Genomic DNA, 21,223 nt, shown 5'->3' with positions numbered 1-21,223 from the left:
GACGGGAGTCTGAGCATAGCCAGAGTGCCGCCGCCTTCTCCTTACCAATCAGAGAAGCAGCAACAGCTGACCCAGGTCACACCTGAGATTAGGAGACTCAATTTACAGCAGGGGGGGCAGAAGCAAACGTGAGTGGGTCAATAAATGTGTCTCTTACCTTTGCACTTTGCAAAAGTTACAGGTTCTACTCTATTCTTCATTTCCCCATCCAACCAAGATAAATTTAATTACAGCCCAATGACTCATTCTAGCCAGACAGAAGCACTTGAGAACCCACTGTTAGAACCTAAGGTCAAGGTACTTTCAAAAATGTATAACTTGCTGTTGAAATGGAATACGCAGGATGAAACTGTCAAATCAGCTATGATAAAATGGGTGCAGGATATTGGGCACAATATTATGTTTGCTGACTGGGAAAAGTTATGGACCACTGGAGTGAGGTTCACGGCATGCAATGCCTTGAAAAAAAATATTATGAAAATGATATATAGGTGGTACATGACCCCAGTCAAGCTGGCAAAAATATATCACCTGCCTGATAACAAATGCTGGAAATGTAAGGAGACTGAAGGAACATTCTTTCACCTCTGGTGGACTTGTCCGAGAGTGAAGGCCTTCTGGGAAATGATCTATAATGAGCTAAAAAAGGTATTTAGGTATACCTTCCTTAAGAAACCAGAGGCCTTCCTTTTGGGCATTGTCGGCCAAGGGGTGTTAAAGAAGGATAGAATTTTTTTTATGTATGCAACCACAGCAGCAAGAATACTTATTGCGAAATACTGGAAGACCCAAGATTTACCCACACTGGAAGAATGGCAGACGCAACTGATAGACTATATGGAATTGGCTGAAATGACCGGCAGAATTCGAGACTTGGAAGAAGAGACGGTGGAAGAGGACTGGAAAAAAATTAAGGACTACCTACAAAAACACTATAAACTGTATGAATGCTAGGAGAATGCACGATTGAAAGTAACATGGCAGCAGTAATTTTATTGTAAGACATATGAGAATATATGATGTTTTAAAGGAAAGATGAAATTGGAAGCAGAATTATGTTCAAGCCAAGCAGGGTAATTTACGACAAAGTCAACTTAAATTTGGAACATAATATCTGAGATATATAAGATAAGAATGAAAGTAATGTAACAAATTGCTGCATATAACTATATGATTGAGAACGCAGGGAAGGGTGATGTGAGGAAGTCCAAAGATTATGAAAGTATGATTGTGAAGAACTTTTATTTTATCTCTATTCTCTTTCTTTATTCTTTCTTTACTTTATAACTTTACTTTATTTCTATGTTTGTTATATGGTGATGGTATTTTGTATGTTTGGTGTTCTTAAAAAATTGTAATAAATATTTCTAAAAAAAAGAAAGAAGAAGAAGCACTTGAGAACCCAAAGCAAAAGGCTACTGAGGATTGTGGCTGAGGGGACGCAGTCCAGGAAGAGAGGCCTGGATGGCTGCATTTGGCTTCTGAGCCCAGTTTCCCGATTTGTTGACTTGTAGATTAGACATCATGTCTTCCAGGCTGAGTTGAGAGCCCAATCCAGCCAGGTATGCTCCAAACTTGATGTGGAAACTCTAAATGGCCACAGTAGGAGTAATTCTCCTGCAAGCCTTCATTGAAATAAATGGGAGCTGCGCATGTGCAAGATATTCAGCTCCTGTTCATTTCAGTGCAATTTGTGAAGGGACTTTTCCTGGTGGATTCTGCCCATGCAATGGTCACCTCTCTCTTGTCTCTCACTAATTAATGGCACTCCAAGTCTGCTACCCCTACTTGCCTCATGGTAAGCCCTGCTGTCAACACCTCTCATTTCCAGAATCCCGTCACCTTGATTTATTTAAGAAGAAAACACATCTCCTGTTACATACCTACTTTCTCTAAACGATAAGTGCTTCAGTGGAGGGTATTATGATGTGTATCCCAAATGTAAGTTGTCAGGTGTTGACTGCCTCACATGTGGTTTCCCTCCTGCCCCCATGTATAAATGCACTGGGAAGCTGCTTTTGAACAATCTCCTGCACTTTAGGAAGTTTATGAAGGTTTCTTATTTTAAATACTTTTTAAAAAACCTGCATTCATTCCAATTATAGTTAAACTTGTCACAACCAGTTCTCATTAGAGACAAGTTAGAATGAAGACAGAATCTGTTAAACAAAAACTTGCATTGAGCAAGTTTATTATTATAATTTGTGTCTTTTACAACACACTTTGCAAATTTATTGCAAGCACTGAATTAAAACACTACTTTTATGCTTTTGCATATGCAGAAAAATGGAATTAAACTATTTTAAAGCAAGCTATGTAAAGGTAAAGGGACCCCTGACCATTAGGTCTAGTTGCAGATGACTTTGGGGTTGCGGTGCTCATCTCGCTTTACTGGCCGAGGGAGCCAGCGTACAGCTTCCCGGTCATGTGGCCAGCATGACTAAGCCGCTTCTGGCGAACCAGAGCAGCGCCGGAGCAGTACCTATTTATCCACTTGCACTTCGTGTTTTCAAACTGCTAGGTTGCCAGGAATAGGGACCGAGCAATGGGAGCTCACCCCGTCACGGGGATTCGAACTGCTGACCTTCTGATCGGCAAGACCTAGGCTCTGTGGTTTAACCCACAGTGCCACCCGCGTCCCTTCAAAATAAGCTTATAGTGGTTGTTAAATATAGTAAGCTGCTACCTATATTTTATGGTGTTTCTATACGTATATAACACACTTGGGTAATTGTGTAATTTCAGTGATTGACTGCGTTGGCTGAAGACAGTTACAAGAAAATAAAATTAACTGTTGGGTGGGAGAGTTCCGATAAGGAAGTGGAAGCTTTGGCAGAAAGTTACTGTTTGAATAGTTAATGCTGATTTGTGTGCATTTCAGTATTCCATTTGCAAGGTATAACACCTTGCAAATACAGTGTATTAAAATATGACCAGATATTATCGGTTTCCATAGCTGTATAAAGAATAAAGCTTCCTTTCTTTTTGAGAATTGGAAATTCTAAGCACAATTGTTAGCATGGCCAGTCCCCGTCTTGCTGCTGTGCCACAACAGCTCTGCATATATGCATTTCATACACCAGATGTTTTAAGGATCATCCCCCTGTTCAATATTGGCGGAATATTTTCACAGCCACACCGAATGTATTCCCATAAACTTTGACAAATGTGTGTTGAATCAGCCTCTGCTTTGGCAGTGATGGCTCTCTTTGTGCAACTTAACTTTCAATGCAAGTTTTTTTCATGTTTAACTTGATGTATGGTTGGTGACCATTACCTGCAAATTCAAAAAGTCCTGATATTCTCCACTGCCTGCCGTGAAGCATGTAGCAGCCTAGTCAAGAGGGCAGGATCTTCATATCTCTAAAATGCAGTTATCTATGCATTCCAAAACAGTTCCTGTCATCTTCTTATTGAAGAGATGAGTTGCAATTTGCTTCAGACACTTTAGAACAGGGCTGGGCTTAGTCCTCTATCTTGTAAGCTTTGTGTTGAGTATTAAAGTAACACAAAGTACTAAGCCTGATGAATATTCAGGTAGATGTAGAACATCTAAATCTATAAAAAACGATAGCATATTCTTGAAGCACTCAGCTCGAAACAGAACATAAAGAGTGATAGAAAAACGGTGTCCTAGCTAATGTGATTATATGCTTGTACAAGATATACCATTTGTAGATTTATTACTTAGGTGCACAGAAGTCATGCCATAATTCAGTACTAGGGAGGGACTGAACATTCTAGTTACTTTCATATGCAGTGAAACATATCATAGGGGTGGATTGCAAAAAAGTAGAAGAGAATGTGTGGCACTAACTTACATTTCAGGCCTCTGTTTTTGTACGAAAAACATCCATATTAGATTACTAATATTGTGTCCCTTGTATTATTGGCATCCCCTTGAGGCAAAATTTAAACCTAGGATGAGTTGCGACTTGAAAAGGAACGCAAATCTTGGTGCTAGAATCTGTTTCTTAGTTGTTATCTGTTTAATTCTTTAAAATGTTTCTTACTCTCTTTTAATGCTTGAGTTAATGATGATCCATCAAAATATCTGTTCAATGCATCTATTGTTTTTAGTTTTTTTAAAAAATTGTGACAGTCAAAAGGAAGTAGCAAACTGCTATTATGCACAGCACAATACCGGTAATTAATAATTTCTCATGCCTCCCTCACCTGATGAGAACAGGAATCATGCCACCTTTCAATTAATACATTCTGTGTATATGTATAATCAGTTGAATTTTACCAAACATCTGTAGGCTGATTTGCATACATCTCTAGATGTGTTCCTGTGGAGTGCCAAATTTGTGTCAAATCCCCCACCCTCACTCTGCGTTGAGACCTACACCAATTTGTCCCGTGCAGACAGCAGAAGAGCATAATTAAATTATTGAGTTTTTGGCATGCATTATAGTTTCTGCAGTTATTTCTATCCCAAGTCCATCAATAGCAAGACACATTGGAAGGTTTGATGTGCCCAGAGACATCCGTATGCAAAAGGATACTTCTGCACACAGGCTCCATGATTGGTAGTCTTAGATATGTCTCAGGCCAATATTTAAAAAAAATGCCTGTGAAAAATCACTTAGAAAGTCAGCATTTGTTTCTTTTCAAAATACAGTAGCAGACTGTAATCTAATTATTCTTCCTTTAGTTGATATAATCCCACACGCGTTGCCCATTTCTTCATTTGTGCTAATGGGGCATTGAGAATAAAGCATTCTTCTATTTCAAAATTGTCACATTGTCATTCTGCTTCGTTGTAAAGGGGGGACTCTTTGTATGTGTTGTTGTTGTTGTTGATGTTGATGATAATAAGCAACTTGTGTAAAGGGATCTAGTTTTAAAACAAGATGAAATAAACTGAAGGATGCAATTAATTTTTACACTCAACATTTCTGTACATTTCATTGTTATTTGCATAAACTAGGTATGCAAGGATTGAATTTAATGTATGGGGAGGAATATGCTGTTCTCTGAAATAGGTAGGTTGGTTGGTAGTAATGTAATGCCCATGACAAGCAATGCCCGTGTTTGTTTCCTAAATTCTGTTTGTCCCTGAGATATGCTTCCTGCAATAAAATATATCATATAGATGCTTGATCCTCAATCCTCAAAATTAAAGCTCAGAATGCCATCTGACCTTAGGTTTTGCCTTAGGTATGTAAGATACAAAACAAAGGTTTTACTGTATTAAAGTGTTACAGGCCTGGTGAAGAGAGTTGATACTGTTCTCTTCCCCACTTTACAGTCAGTGTTAGAAACTGAGTTATGAAAGCTAAGAGATAATTGTCACCTTGAATCTAGGTTATGGGCACAACAACAGAATGTCTAGGCGCAATTTTGTATAATGAGTACAAAGCTGAAAATGAATGAACTGCAGCTAAAATATTATGTTTACTTTTCACATGGTCTAGTTCTTCTTGTGCTCAATCCCCTAATATTCTTAAGAAGGTCTCTTCTGCAGTCTTCAGAGCGTAGCTGGAAGTGGGGAGGCAGAAAAAGGTCCTCCTTTCCTTCCACTCTGCAGTTTTAATCTGAAATCTTAGGTGCAGTATTGCGCCCAGAGCTCAGAAACTGCTCGCCCTAATGAAATTCCCTGTTGCAAAATGCGTATAGAATGATGGGAGTTTCGAACACTGTTTGCAGTGCTTTTTCTGTATTTTAAACTTTATAGAACATTTTTTTTTTTACGCTTCCATTAGAGGATTCTGAAAACAAGCATAGATTTGCAGTTACTGTCAGTTCAGTATGTTTTGTTGTACTGTACAGTACTTTGATAACTTTCTAGAATGAAGTTTTGTGTGTCGTCATTTAGTGACTGAATTACAAGGTAGTTACGTCACAGGGAAGCTTGAACTCTTGTAGTTTGTTGATTTCCTTTCTGCTAAAATTGTCAGTGGCAAAAATGCATTATAAGTAACGACAACATTATTATTTACGTATATTTCAGGGCTTCCTTTAATACCTGGCATTTAGAGGATTTTAAGAATGATGAATAGTGTGTGTGCAGAGCGAAACTACTGTTAAGACAGGTTAAGCTTCAGTGAATTTGTTTGAAGGGCACAATAGGAATTAACTGTGTTAGCTGTGTTACACAAGGCTTGTAGCGGACGTAATTCTTCAAAACCTTTTCTGTCAGCAAGACCAATCATCGTTCATGCGTTTGAACTGTTTCCGGAAATAACTACACAACCTCCCTCCTGCTCTCTTTAAACTGACCTTTCTGAGTACAGAATATTTCCTGTGAAAGTATTCTAATAATTGTGATCACGAAAAAGTTCTAGGATTGGGGGACTAAATGATGTTTGTTTTAAGAGAAGAGTAAAATTTACTCACCATCAAAAAGACACAGAAATTTTAAATTAAGGAATGGACCTACTCTTGCAGTGTGTAAATAGTAAACATATTTCCTCTTTCATGTAAAATAATGTGCTTTTACATTCTATATCTTTGCTTCTGGCAACTTGTCCTCTTTTGAAACCTGCTTTGAGTTGTAGAGCACAATTTTGTGAATGTTCCAGTGAAAGTGAAACAAGTATTATTGGAGCATAATACTGCTGTCTTCTGCTTGTAAATTTTAACCATTTAAGCCTGTTGCAGAACCCTACCCAATGTATGCTGACTCAAAAATGAGGGACTTCCCCTCCTCTTTGGTCTTGCTAATTTTGAGGTCTTCTCATTCTGATATAGTCGCTGATGACACTGGGGTTGCGGTGCTCATCTCACTTTATTGGCCGTGAACCAGAGCACTGCACGGAAACACCATTTACCTTCCCGCCAGAGCGGTACCTATTTATCTACTTGCACTTCAGTGTGCTTTCAAACTGCTAGGTTGGCAGGAGCAGGGACCGAGCAATGGTCTGATACAGAAACAAGTGCCCTAATGCCTGTCTGTCCCCAGTTTTGCATATTCCCTACAATTTTGTGTCCCCTTTCCTAGCTTATCCTTACAAGTTTATGCCATTCTTTCTCAACTTGAATGAAAGCAGTTTGTCCAGTGCCCATTCTTCTGATTTGTGGATTCTCTCCACGTAAGAGCATTCTTAATTTGTGATAAAGTAAGACCAGGTTTATAATTCCTCCGGTTTTTGCAAACCAAAAAAAACCCCTACTTCCAGAAGCCTGATACAAATAGTGTGTTTGTCTGGGGAGAGGAGAGGCAGAGGAACAAAGAACAAAATGCCAACAGTGCCTTGGAATGAAGGACATTATCTGTGAAGGATCTTGTAAAACCAGATCTTTTCACCAAGATACTAAATCTTCATTCCTGAGCCCTTTTGCTGCCTTCTTCTGACACAGGGTGTAAGTGGATGTTAATAGTATTCTTGTGACCCTTTATGACCTCTTAGAATCTGCCCCCAAGCGCTAGCTGTCTTTTGGTGGAGAGCAAAGTGGGAGAGGTTTAAAGCTACAGTTACTGAGATGTTGCTGAATTCGTGATTACTGCTGGCACAGTTCAAATATGCAAGAAACAATGTTGTTTACAGAAGAGGAAGAAATGTTCCTGCGCTGGAAAAAAAAAAACTTGCAATGTGCATTTCAAGTGTGTGTGGGGGGGGGGGACCTGGCAGGGTGAAGGGGATAAGAATGAGAAAATGAGAAGCTAAAATGAGACTGAGTGGACGTGAGTCTAAATTTCTGTCGGATATTAAGATTTAAAGGGGGGGGGATATGTGTTTTCAATGGGTAATTGTAAGCCTTATGGTGCACATGTCTACATAGAAGTTATTCCCATCGAGTGCAGTGGGATAGGATTGCAATATTAATGTCTCACCACCATCAGAGTTGAGGCAGTCACTCAGGGAAAAGGGAATACACTCCCTAAAGAGGTCCACATGGTGCCTTCTTTGCTGTGTGTTAAGCATCAGGGTTAGGAACTTTTAGGTGCTAATCATTACTGAACAATCAGTTGATTTTTATCTAATGAAAACTTGCATAAGGGGAACTTCGCTTTTCCTGGTTTAATGTGTCACTGTGTGGTGTTTATTTTGTTTTGCTGTTCAATTTGATATTTGTATTTAAAATATATTCTTGTTTTATCAATATTTGTTGTGCGCTACTTAAGAAAATTTTGCTTATAATTGAAAAGTCCAATATAAATTTAAAACCAGCTATATAAAATAAAGTACTGTATAATAAGCGATAAGGCCATGAGGGGTGTGTTTTCAGATCACCCTTTGCATGAGTAGTCAAAGCATGCCCAACTGCATTTTAGGCTTTTTGGTTGTAGTGGACTTATGGCCTTCCATTTGTTGTTGTTGTTGTTTACATTTGTATATCACCCTATATCCACAGATCTCAGGGTGGTTCACAACATAAAATCACAAAATAAAAACATGAAGTACATAATGAAAATAAAAACAAGAACAACCCAATAATCCCCCATGTTTACATCATGGACTGAAGTCAGGAAGTTGTATCTTTCAGCCCTGATTATGCTTCAAGTAATGACCCAAATAAGGATCTTTGGCACAAAAAAGCGTTGATAGACGTTATTAGTATTAATTATATGATCCCAACAAATATATTGTTTATATTCTTTACATCCTGTTTTGCATACAGCACATAGTTAACGTAGAAAAACATGTGCAAGGGAAAGAGGAAGTACAGTGGGCAACCAAAGTTTATAACAATAAATGCTAGTCATTTATGCCAAAAGCTTCATAGAGATTTATTTGTTTTGAAGCAGTTTTGTTTGTCGACTGCAGTAGTATGGAAGGGAGCCCTTAACCTGTCAATTAAGCAAGCTTGCAAATATATTTTTCTTTTTTTAATTTAAAGGGACATGCAGCCCATGGGTTGACCAGTATAATAAATTACGAAGTTGTTAAGAGCAATCTTGCAATGAGGTCAGCATGCAAAGGGCATGGGCATTCTAGCCAAAGTCATGCAGGCTCCATTGGTTTCAGTGGGAACGACTTGAGTACACTCATAACTCTCACTCAAATCAGTGGGCTGCAAAGTGCTGAAATTTGGCTGGCTAAACAAACCTTGTGATGCAATTCAGCACTTTCCCCATTGCTTTCTATTTGTGCTGACATATTATCCTCTACTGCCACATATTGAGATTGCTGTCCATTTTGGGGTCTTTTATTATTTTCCTCTCATGGAAAACATTACTCATAACAAACAGTATACAGTGGTACCTTGGGTTACATACGCTTCAGGTTACAGACTCTGCTAACCCAGAAACAGTACCTTGGGTTAAGAACTGTGCTTCAGGATGAGAGCAGGCAGCAGCGGGAGGCACCATTAGCTAAAGCGGTGCTTCAGGTTAAGAACAGTTTCAGGTTAAGAACAGACCTCCTGAACGAATTAAGTACTTAACCCAAGGTACCACTGTATTTTAATCATTCTGAATTCATTCGTGATAGCTCTTGTTTCTAAGATTTGCCAGATACCGGTGGTCCTTTGTATAGCTTTTCCACCAAATCCAACTCGCCTACAGAATCCACATTTAAAACAAGTTTTATTTGAAACCCCCACTATTGAAGATCTGTGATGTGTATCTTGGAGATGTGTTTTCCTTATGGTTCAAAATTCTAGATCCAACCCCCCCAAAAAAAACTTTAGATGGCTGTCTAAACAAAATCACACAAACCTACCTTATTACATCACCTCCAGCCAGTTAAAGGGGAGGGAAACATGTCCCCTTCTAGAAGGATCTCTAGCTGTTCCATTTCTGGAACATTACTCTAGCATATGCTACAAACAGGATCCTTAGCAGAACTTGCCAGGTCTGCTTAACAAAGAAACTGATCTGACCATTTTAGTAACCCCCCTTTTTTGCAGATCCCATTTTAGGGCTATAAAACCATAGAATTTGAGGGGACCCCAAAACCCCATTTAGTCTCATTCCAGTCTTATTACACTGATAAGACAAGCCTCATTTGTTCTTCGGAACAGTAAAATATCAATGTATAACGAACAAACAACTTTCCAAAACATATGGTAGCTTGTAATCTAAAGCACTCAATCACTTCCCAAGTGATTAAACAACTGTGTTAACTTCGGTTAAGTGAAAGTTAGTAGGTTAACCACGAGAAGAGGATTCTGTGGATGTGAAATAAGAGTATGCTTTATGGGCTTTATTTAAAGAAAAGCATTTATAGAAATGCTCGTACATTGAGTAGTTGGCACAACCACCTTACAATCGCACTTCTCATGATGCAGCCAAAGTTGTGAGCTGGTAACTTCCTTATTCAGCTGCTCGGGAATAGCTTGCCACAATGTGGGGGTCAGTCTGTTGCATATTGGTGCAGGCTTTCCCCCATTTATATCTACATATTTCCCATCCATCTCTGCACTGGATTTTGGAATGTTTGTGACATGCTCCCCCAGCTCTCTGCTGTTATCTGAAATGTCTAATGCAAGTGTTATTTAGACATCATTGGCAAGTGTACATTCAGTCCTGGGTCTATTAATTCTCTACATTTGCTCCTGCTGATGGTAGGATCCTTTGCCCTGATGTTTCATTTCTTTCTAATCCCACCAGGGGGCTGGGGAGGAAGTCCCGTTGTGCAAGCAGATCACATTCCACTTGTGCATACCCCACTTAAGATTACGTTAAATTTCCACCCCATATTTCTAACTCTTGAATAGGGCAGTTGCAAGATCATCATGCATTAAGGCCAATTTTTCATCACTGCCATCTTTTTAAATAGTATCTTTAAGGTCAGGGGTTGGGAACCTGCGGTTCTTCAGATGCTGCTGGACTCCAGCTCCCATCAGTCCTAGCCAACATGAACAAGGGACTAAGATGATGGGACTTGTATTCCAAAAACACCTGAAAGGGTTGCAAATACCCCACCTGTTTTTTAACAGAATAGACAGTTTCACCCCTAGACCCACCAAAAGGGTCTTCAGGCTGTTTCCTCTTGCTACACACCCACATTCTCTTTCCACCTGAGACTGTGCCCTGCTACCATTAGAATGTAAAATTCAAGAGTTTGTAATCCAAATGCTTTTTTTGGGAATGTGTTAGTGTGTGTTGGGGAACAGAAAAGGTTCACTGAAATATTCAAAGTCCTGCTCTTGGAAATATTGCAGATTTATGTTGCAGAGCATCAAAAGAATAATTATGACGTGGCTCTTTAAAGAGCATTTGTATATCTTTTTGTATATTCCTCGTCATAACCAGAGATAGAGTAATCCTGGGGAATAATAGCATCTGGTCTGCAATACAATAGAGGAGGGGGCTGTGAACAACTGTCTAAGCAGCACACTAATTCTAGGACCAAAGGCTTTCCCCACTGGACCCTAATTCTTTAGAACCTGATGGGCCTCTGGGGAGTCCTCTATTGACATGTAAATTGGCCTGCCCTATTATTGCCAGTGGTAGGCACACTGCTGTTTATCCCAGCTGTCCCTGTGTTGGGTGTCTGTTTGTTGCTTGGTCTTCAACGCCTATATATGTTTTGCAAACACATGGCTGAGAGGATCCACTGTTTCCCAGAGCGTGGCAACATGTCTCACGTGAGTTAGGAGGCTTTTTTATTCATGTGTTTGTAATAAATATTCGGTTCAGTTCTAGGCACAGGCAGCTAGAAAGAAATACAACGTTTGCATTTAAATATTTGGAATATTTTGCTATCTAAGCTGCAGGAAGAGCTGTTAAAAGCCTTGAGGGGTAATTGAAGGTTCTTTCCTCTTTAAACAATGGGCCCTATTATCTTTTCCAGTGGGGGAGCCTGTGTAGACTTACACAGTGTTGGTAAACTAACAAAAGATCCTAGTCTTGTCTCTGTTGCTGCTTTGGTTTAAATTAAAACCCATTAAGTTATTGTGGTTTAGCAGAAGGTGTTACTTTGTGTTTCAGCAATTACATTAGGTAACTGCAAATTTGTTTTATAATACCAACTCATCTTTTAAAAAAGTTGACTATCCTTATTATCCTAGCATATAATTATTTATAGTATTTGCTTTTTACAAGGTTTGCAACGCTGACTAGAGAATGTGAAAGTAGATACATTTCTGTAGGGGCCAAGCAAGTTGAAATGGTTTTTAAAACCTATGATATTTATTGAGGCATATTGATAGGCAGTTAAAATGTTTTAAGAAAAATATCTTAATTTTTGAAGCCATGTGTGAAAACTTGTATGCTTCTGGCTTCCTTATTGGCAGAATGTGGAGGACCAGCCGTTACCCTTAGGGTGTTGAGAAAGCAAGGAAGAGACTAATTGAAATGTAACAGATTTATTATGTGCAAAACACACATACTGTACTAATCTATTGAGAAGCAGGTCTTTAAACATGTATGCAACCTGTGGATTTAAACTAATGCCTATGAAAAGCAGATTAGTTAAAATATGGGAGTGCAAGGTCAGACTTCAGTAAAGTCTATTTTTTAATGATACAAGAACTAATAGGTTGTGTATATAAAAATGTTTTATTATACCATTTTCTGGTTAATGAAAAATCTATCTTCAATTCCTTAGAACTAAGGCTGAGATTCTAAGAATCACTTTGCTCCCCTTAAAGGCTTAAAAAAACCCCTCCAAACAAAACTGAAACAAGAATCCAAAGTGAACCAGCTTTGTCACTTATTTTGTACCAATATTATAAGAAGCAGTAAGGAAATCTAAAATTCTTATTTTTCTGGTTTTGCTGCCTTGAAGAAGCATTCAAAAAGAGACAGATTTCAAGCTAATCATTTTGATTTAATTGAATACTGTAACAGAGATAATAATAGTTAAAATGTGAAAAGATACTTTCCTCTGAGCTTTGAAACACAGTGGAAAGTTAATGAGGCAGAAGACTCCAGACAGAGTGCTCCAGATGGTCAAGGCAGTAGAGAGAAAGAAGGCTAGTCTGTGATAGACTGAAAGTGAAGGAGTAGCTGAGCAAAGAGGCATTTTTTTATGAGACAGCCTGGAGCAAATCCGCAGAAGATTAAAAATCAAGAAGATAAATACTGAGCTCAGTCTGGAAACTGAGCCAGTGGATCTGCTAATTGAGGAGGTGAATGTTGGTGCACTGGGTAAAAAAATAAACAATGCAAGATACTTTGCAGGATTCTTATAGCCCATTTGTAATGGCTCAAGGCTTATTCACATGTTATGCTTCTGTTAACAGGTAGGTACCAATTGCCTGGAAGTACCTTAGAGGCGGTTCACGTCCTGCTTTTTAAACCCGGTACAAAGGTACAGTTTCTGAATGGCAAAGCACATTCATGGTAGCATCTGCTGAGAGTCATGGTACACGTGCTTTTAAATGTTGGGGTTTCCCCTGTAATAAACCTGGAAGGAAGACAAAGAAGGTTTGGGAGTCCAAACAGTGAGTCCTTCTGTGAAGCCTCAGCAGCAGGGATGAGCAGCCCTGCTCCCCCCTCTGAATTTCTGCAATTTATCCAGTTAAATAATCCATACATATTCATAATTTAACGTTTATAATAACTATAGCAGGGCAACCTTAATAACTAAAAACATGTTTTATTTTTTCATGAAGCCCAAGTTTTTCAGGAAGCTGAATTCTGCTCCCAGTGCTTTATCTTTGCATGTGTTCTGTGCATATGAGAAAGGAATTATGTGTGGCATATGTATTGTATTTTTTTTTTGTATTTTTGTATTTTTTTAAAAAAAATGTCCTGGATATTCTGATTATCTCCCCCATTTTACTAGATGTCAGCTCCCCCTCTTTGGGGGGGGGCTGCTTTGCAGGCGATATCTGGGTGACCCGGCAGTGGGAGAGTGACCCAGCCCCGCATCACTGGGATGCCCAGTCACGTCACGCCCCCCTGGCTGACCAGTTGGGTTAGCCTGGGGCGTGGCTACATCCGTTTAAATAGCGGTGGAGCTGGAGAACATTCTCCTTCACCTCCTTTCGTCGGATCTCCCAGCCTACCCACCCTCTTTTCTTGCGTTGATTGATTATGGCCTTGCTATGACTAATGTCGGTCGCCTGGTTGTTGGGGCCGGGTAGGAATTTTTCCACTTGGCAAATTGGCACCAGCCATTTGGTTTTCACCTACCTAGTAGCAATCGCCACAACGTTGTAAGGTTAGGCATTGGGTAAGCTTTATTATGGGAGGGGAGGTTGTAGCCTCTGCCTGCCCCTCCTCATTAAGGGTATCCCATTAAAGGGATCCGGGGGTGTGGTTCTTGTCCGTAGCCTGGGCGTGGGCTAGGGCCATGCCAGGACCCCATCAGTGACTCTAGGGGAGCTCTTAATTGGTGTATATCATAGGGCTCCCCCTTCTGGTGTTTGACCCTTATGAGACTTCCTGCAGACAGGCAGGAGTCAGGATATAGTCTTGCTTCACCCAATTGCCTAAGCCAAACTACTCACATCTGTAACCAATAAAGTTGTGGTCTAATTAATCCCATTAACTCAATATAGTTGTGTTTGTGTGTTTTTTTCAGAGGGAACTGTGGGGCCCAAGACTTCTCCACGCAATTAATTCCAGTGGTTTTCTTTTCAGAGTTCTTTTAAGTGTTTATTGTGATTGATTGACAACACTAATACTGGGAGATTAAATACAGTTGGCTGCAGTTTGACGCAGGTTTTTTTTCCTATGAAAGAGGACTGTATAAATTGAGTGGAAGCTTCAGGGGTTGGGGTATGCAAGTTGAAATGCATATAGTTTTATTTAATCTCTTTAATGGGTTGTTTCATTGACTAGCATAGTTGTGGGTTGTTGTTGTTTTTTTTAAACTTAGCCCTGGTAAACAGGTATTAAGACAAGAGTTCCATTATTTCTCAACTTTTATTTTAATTTCACTCCAATTATGTTGTGATAGACAGACATAACTGAAGAGTCTCTGCACAAACTGGTTTACTGTCAGGATGATAAAGCATCATGTCAGAAACATGGGTAGGATTGCAGGGCCATCTTAGCCTGGAGATTGTGCTTGTGGTTTTAAAAGTGAAAAGGCACTTAGTGAGGGTGAAGCTATTGTTCCATTGCTTCACTCATTCTTCTTCCCTGACTGCTATCGGGCAAAACTAGTTTGCTATATACTGCAGGTAGGAGAGGACGGGGATCAAGGGAACGGTAAAATAGGAGGACAGGAGTTGCAGTGGTTGCAGTTTCTTTGAGCTTATGTAGTTAGACAATCACACGTACCCAGCTAAGGAAGTAACATAAATGGGCGAATGTACCTGTATTACTGGATTTTGATATGATCAGATTTTCACTAAGGACACCTAGATTCAAACACCTGCAGAGCTGTGAAGCTCACTGAAAGACCTTTGACCAGTCACTGTCAATCCATTTAAGCCATCCAGTGTGGTTGTTATGAAGCCTGAGTTCCTTGGAGGAAGGTTGAGATCACACGTTTTAAATGAACATATATGCATTCAGAAGTGCATCTAAGCCAACTTGCAGTGTGTTGCTTTGAATGGGATCTACATTCTGATGAGCATTCAAAGATCCACATTTCAAATATGTTTAAAATTGTGCCTGACTAGAACTTGACTGAGACAACTATTTGCAGGTGAAGAACTGGCAACCCTAAACAAGCAATACTGTAGAACTGTGGCCTGGCTCTTTGGTGGTATGATAACGATAAGAAGATGTACATATCAGCCACTTCTACCTCTTGGGTAGTATTCTGCTTCTATAAGTGCTCACTTGTCTCCCTAGAGTTTGGATTCCACCACCATCACCACCACTTGGATCATTTTCATCTGGTGAGCTCCCGTTGCACTGTCCCAGCTTCTGCCAACCTAGCAGTTCGAAAGCACACCAGTGCAAGTAGATAAATAGGTACCGCTGTGGCAGGAAGGTAAACAGCATTTCTGGGCGCTCTGGCCCTCGTCACATTCCTCTGTGTGCTAGTAGCGGTTTAGTCATTCTGGCCACATGACCCGGAAAGCTGTCTGTGGACAAACGCCGGCTCCCTCAGCCTGAAAAGCAAGATGAGTGCTGCACCCCATATTCACTTTTGACTGGACTTAACTGTCCAGGGGTCCTTTACCTTTACCTTTTACCATCTGAAGATGTGCTAAGAATGAACCTTCATTTAATAGATATGCTTTGGAAATGTTCTTTGGTATTCTTCTATATTTAGGACCAAACTGGAATGGTGAGGGCAACCATCCTCGTTCATGTGCATGCCCTTGTTGACATATAACATAAGAGTTGGTAGGGGCAGTCTTAATTTTTTCACTAAAGACGATTTGTTTGTAAGGGGAACTGAAGCGTCCTCTCCATGGTCTGTCACCACAGGCGCTTCTCTCAAAACTGAGGAAAACAAATATGGCTGCAGTTGTAGTTTGTCCCTCAGTATGTATTGAATTCTGACACCTTTCACATAGTTCATCTTTCAGATCTCTTCCTCCCCATGATATTGTGTAGGTATTCGTAGCCTGTGATGTGCAAGCTGCTCTGAACTGTTAGGCAAGGATCCTTCCTTTAATTTAATAGACTTGTATCTATAGTCTTCTTGATGGTTAAACATGATTATAGAAGTGGGCCTTTTTCATGTTCCCACAGATACCATATACAGTGGTACCTCAGGTTAAGTACTTAATTCGTTCCGGAGGTCTGTACTTAACCTGAAACTGTTCTTAACCTGAAGCACCACTTTAGCTAATGGGGCCTCCTGCTGCCGCCACGCCGCCGGAGCACAGTTTCTGCTCTCATCCTGAAGCAAAGTTCTTAACCTGAAGCACTATTTCTCGGTTAGCGGAGTCTGTAACCTGGAGCGTATGTAACCTGAAGCGTATGTAACCCAAGGTACCACTGTATGGGGATGATGATCCCAATGTCCATTAATTTGGAATCAGCCTACACTGATTGACACAGGGCCATCAGAATCTTCCAATACACTTTGGAAAGAGCAGAGAGCCACGTCTTCTACCACATTTTTAATGATTACAACTTCGTGTACAAAAGAGTGACTAAATTTAGTTCAGGTAATTAGCCTGCTAGAATTATTTAATTGCTTGGTCAGCAGCTTTCCCCTAGAGATGCGGATGTCCGTGTGCTCTCTCACTTTAATTCCTAATTGTTTCCAGAGCCTCTAGCACAATTTACAATATCCATGGCGCACTCCAGAATGTGCTCATGCTTTGGACCCAGTCAGGATGTAGTATTCATTTCTGATTAATCAACCGGGAAGGAAAGAGTGTGGCTCCAAATTAATTATTTCCAGCAGTTCCATGGCACCCTGAACTAACTTTCCCCATGCCTTTGTTCATACAGCCAGAGCTTAATTTGTGCCAAGGCTCATCCCCAGGATGTGCTTTCAGCAACAGGACTTGGCCTTGTAAGCATGTGAAGTATTAATAAAGAGGGCTGTGTGTGCGCGCGCGCCAAGTGGTTTTCCTTCTGGCCACCTCAAAGCATGCAATCGGTGACTCTTTTACTTGTAAGTAAGAAAGAGATATTTATTCAGACAAGTGACAATACAGGCTCAGCAGCAGGCACAGAACTCCAGCGTCATGGTTCAAGAGCAGGGAAAGGAAGTTCACAACTGGAGGGAAGTGACAAAAGATGTCCCACAACTTTCCACAAGCCACCCACCAAGCTTTTAAAGATGAGATGTGGCTTGTTCAGTCGCAAAACTCGCTTATTTTGTGGGAATGGCAGGATTGCAAACACATGTTCCATCAGGGTGGGTGGGTCTGCTTCCATCTGTGAAGGTGGCACCCGATTCTAGGCAACAAGACTACACCCTCCTGTACAGGCTCCAGTTCAGTCATCACCTCTGTCACTTCTGCCTCCTCCTGGTCTAATCAAAGCCAGTCTTCCCTCAACAAGTGCCCTTGAGTTGTTTTGGACTACAAATCCCATCAGCCCCAGCCAGCATGGTCTGTGCTCTGAGATGATGGGAGCCCTAGTCTAAAACATTTGGCGGGTACCACACTGGGGAAGACTGCTCCACTCAGTCATAACATCTTTCTCACAGGAGAGTTCTTACTGGATCAGCATCTTTCAGCCATTTTGAAAATTCCTACTTTGACTTCTGAAATATGTCCCTTTCCGCATCTTTAACTGGTGACTGCTTTGGATATAAGCAAAATCACCAAATATGATTTTATAATGTGGCTAGAGAAATGACTACATTCTGCTATATTCAGTGCTTATATGGATATTGGAAATAGGTTAAAGCCTTTCTTCATCTATATATAATTGTTCAAGGAAGACAGATGGCTACGGATTAATTTATAATATACTTTTGACTTTTTTTAAGGAAGGAAGGAGGGGTAATTGTTTCTCCTGGGGATTAAAAGACATTTCATTTATAGTCTGATCATTAACCATTTGAAAAGTGAAATGTGAACAGCAGTCCACCAACGGTTTTCTCTCAAGCAAACTGCAGCTCTATTTATATATATGGGATTGCTCAATAATTATACCACACAAGTAATTTGTGACTGTTGTCCATCATGTCATTTCATAGCTCCATAGATTCAGGACTCAGGAGATACCATGCTGTTGTTGTTTACTGTTGTTAACTTAATGTAGAAGCTGATACAAGATGTTGTTTTCTTCGCTGGTCTGCAGCGTTAAGCTGTCCAGATTGCCTATTACATAGATTAATTTAAGTCTGCCAGTGGATGTTAAGTATGGTCTTTGTTTCCCCCGGGTGCTAGTTTTCTTGGGGTAAAAAAAAAAGGGGGGACGGATGGACTAGAAATAGAATATTGATATATGATGGTATCTGTAAGCAAATGGAACCTCTATGTCAGGGGTCAGCAACCTTTTTCAGCCGTGGGCTGCTCCACCGTCCCTCAGATCATGTGGTGGGCCAGACTATATATTTTTTTTGGGGGGGGGAGAACGAATTCCTATGCCCCACAAATAACCCAGAGATGCATTTTAAATAAAAGGACACATTCTACTCATGTAAAAACACCAGGCAGGCCCCACAAATAACCCAGAGATGCATTTTAAATAAAAGGACACATTCTACTCATGTAAAAAGACGCTGATTTCCGGACCTTCTGTGGGCCGGATTGAGAAGGCGATTGGGCCGCATCCGGCCCACAGACCCTCGGTTGCCTACCCCTGCTCTATGTTAAGAGGTGCTATACATTGAAAAGGTGATGCTGGAGACACACACGTAGGAGAGCTGCTGCTTTCGTGCCCTAATTGGAAATTTCCCAGAGGCACCTGGCTGGTCATTGTTAGAAGGAGAAGATTGGATTAGATCAGGAATAGGAACCTGTGGCCTTCCAGATGTTATTAGACTCCTGTCAGTCCCAGCCAGCATGACCAATGGTCAGGGATTATGAGAGCTGCTATCCAATAACAGCTGGAGGGCCACAGGTTCACCGTCTCTGCACTAGATTGACTTTGGCTCTGCTTTGTTCTAGCAAGGCTTTTCTTACATTCCTATCTACAATGTTCCTGTAACAGCCCACTTCAGACTAGGACGTCCCTTACCCTTATCTTACCTTAATGCTGAGTGCTTCTGATCACATGGACAGTTTTCTTGCCAGTGATGGATATTCCTGGAGGTGATGAATCAAGTGGTATGGGATCTCTCCCCTGCATTCTAGAGAATTTTCTGGATACTATGCAGGTGAAATAAAGTTAGAATTGGTCCTAAAACAAACTGTTTTGGAATTTTGAGATTAACATCCGCGTCATACATTCAGAATATCGTATTTTTCGTCCTATAGGGCGCACCGGCCCATAGGGTGCACCTCGTTTTTTGGGGGGGAAATGAATAATAATAAAAATATTTTTCCCCCTCCGCCCTGGCTGCCGCCCCAAGCCTTGCGCTCACCTGCCCGAAGCACGGGGCACCCTCCAGAGGGCTCCCCGTGCTTTGGGCGACAGGCTGCTGCCCCAAGCCTCGCGCGCTCAGCGGGACCTCCCACCGGGCTTGCAAGGCTTGTGGATAGCTTCCTGAAGCCTGGAGAGCGAGAGGGATCGGTGCCCACCGATGCCTCTCGCTCTCCAGGCTTCAGCGAAAGCCTGCATTCGCCCCATAGGACGCACACACATTTCCCCTTCACTTTTGGAGGGGGAAAAGTGCGTCCTATGGGGCGAAAAATACGGTATTTTTATACCACTTCAACAATCACTGCTCCTGCCAAAGAATCCTGGGAAATATAGTTTGTTAAGGGTGCTGACCTCACAGATTTCAAATTCTCAGCACCCTTCAACACACTATTGTTCCCAGATTCATCAATGGCAGTTAAAGTGGCATAAGAGCGCTTTAAACGCATGGTGTGAATATGTCCCAACAGAATTGGAATGGTAAGAAATGGAGAGAGATTAAGATGCAGTTCAGGGGTGTCTTACCCAGCTTCTGCCATGATTTATTTGTTGTCTGAGGGTTTAACCAAATGTGAGATGGAAACTGCATTTATTGATAAAACCAAAGGAAACCTTTAGCAAGACCAACAACAATTGCGACTGCATGATTAGAGTTTGGCTGCAGTCCTGAATCTTCTGAAGTTGTTGATCCATAGCTGTTAACTTTTCCCTTTTCTTGCGAGGAATCCTATTCGGAATAAGGGAATTTCCCTTTAAAAAAGGGAAACGTTGACAGCTATGTGTTGATCCCATTCAGTAGATTTAAGCAGTCTGTGTGTAGGATTGCCACCACCTGTTTTTCCTTGCACTGACTGTGTTTTCCATTTTAAACACTAACTTTAACTGCTTTGCCAGTGGGCAGTTCATTTCCTGCCACAACCTGACCTGTTAAGTTGTGCACAAAGGGCTCACTGACGTTTGGTCAGTGTCTCCCGCATGATAAATCCTATTTGCTTGGCTGTGAGCATATGTATTCATTTGTGCTTGGCATCTGGTTGTCTTTGCCACTTTAATTTTTGCAGCAGATGCTAATACGGGACTGTTGTTATTGAATGTACGCAAGGTTTGCTGATGCAAATCCTCCTGCTCAGTTTCTCTTGCCCCCTTTTTTTGCAGGTGGCAGGAGAGAGACACTTCCTGCTCTCTAACTTTTTATTCAAAGCATCTGGTGCATCCAACAACCCCAAGAAGAAGTTTTTGAATAAAGGTTAGGAAAAAAGGGAAGAGTCTTATTTCTTTCGGGCTGCATTGGGATCACCATTAACAATCTTTGTTTTATACGCCCCAGAAAGCTTTGAGGCACATTGGCAGGATGTGGTAGTTTTTGCCCACTGTGCACTGAGGAGAGATTTGACAGCAGGACTGAGGGACCATCTCTCATTTTGCTCCTCTCCTCCCAAAACTGTTTACATCCAAGTTTGTCTTCATATAATAACTGCTATAAAATGTTAAACAGCTTGTGGCTGCCACTAGACCTAGTTTCTTCTCACCTTCCTATCTCTT

At 40.9% G+C, this 21,223-nt stretch overlaps 1 protein-coding gene across 9 annotated transcripts in view; it reads left to right on the top strand.

Annotated features, from left to right (window-relative positions):
• The window catches only part of ANKRD6 (ankyrin repeat domain 6), a 64,468-nt gene that overhangs the window by 714 nt on the left and 42,531 nt on the right, over window positions 1-21,223 (top strand). Inside the window, exon 1 of one of the 9 annotated variants that reach the window (XM_082216875.1) lies at window positions 11,380-11,481. The exons of 7 other annotated variants lie outside the window; for them this stretch is intronic. The gene's annotated coding sequence lies outside the window, so the exon portion shown is untranslated. Of the gene's footprint in view, window positions 1-11,379; window positions 11,482-13,082; window positions 13,149-21,223 lie in introns of those variants that run through there. One more of the 9 variants, XM_082216876.1, reaches the window with a different exon arrangement.

This window comes from Podarcis vaucheri, assembly GCF_965113315.1.
Source record: "Podarcis vaucheri genome assembly, chromosome: 3".
In the NCBI taxonomy this organism is placed as follows: Eukaryota; Metazoa; Chordata; class Lepidosauria; order Squamata; family Lacertidae; genus Podarcis; species Podarcis vaucheri.
This window is presented reverse-complemented; position numbering and strand designations above follow the sequence as displayed.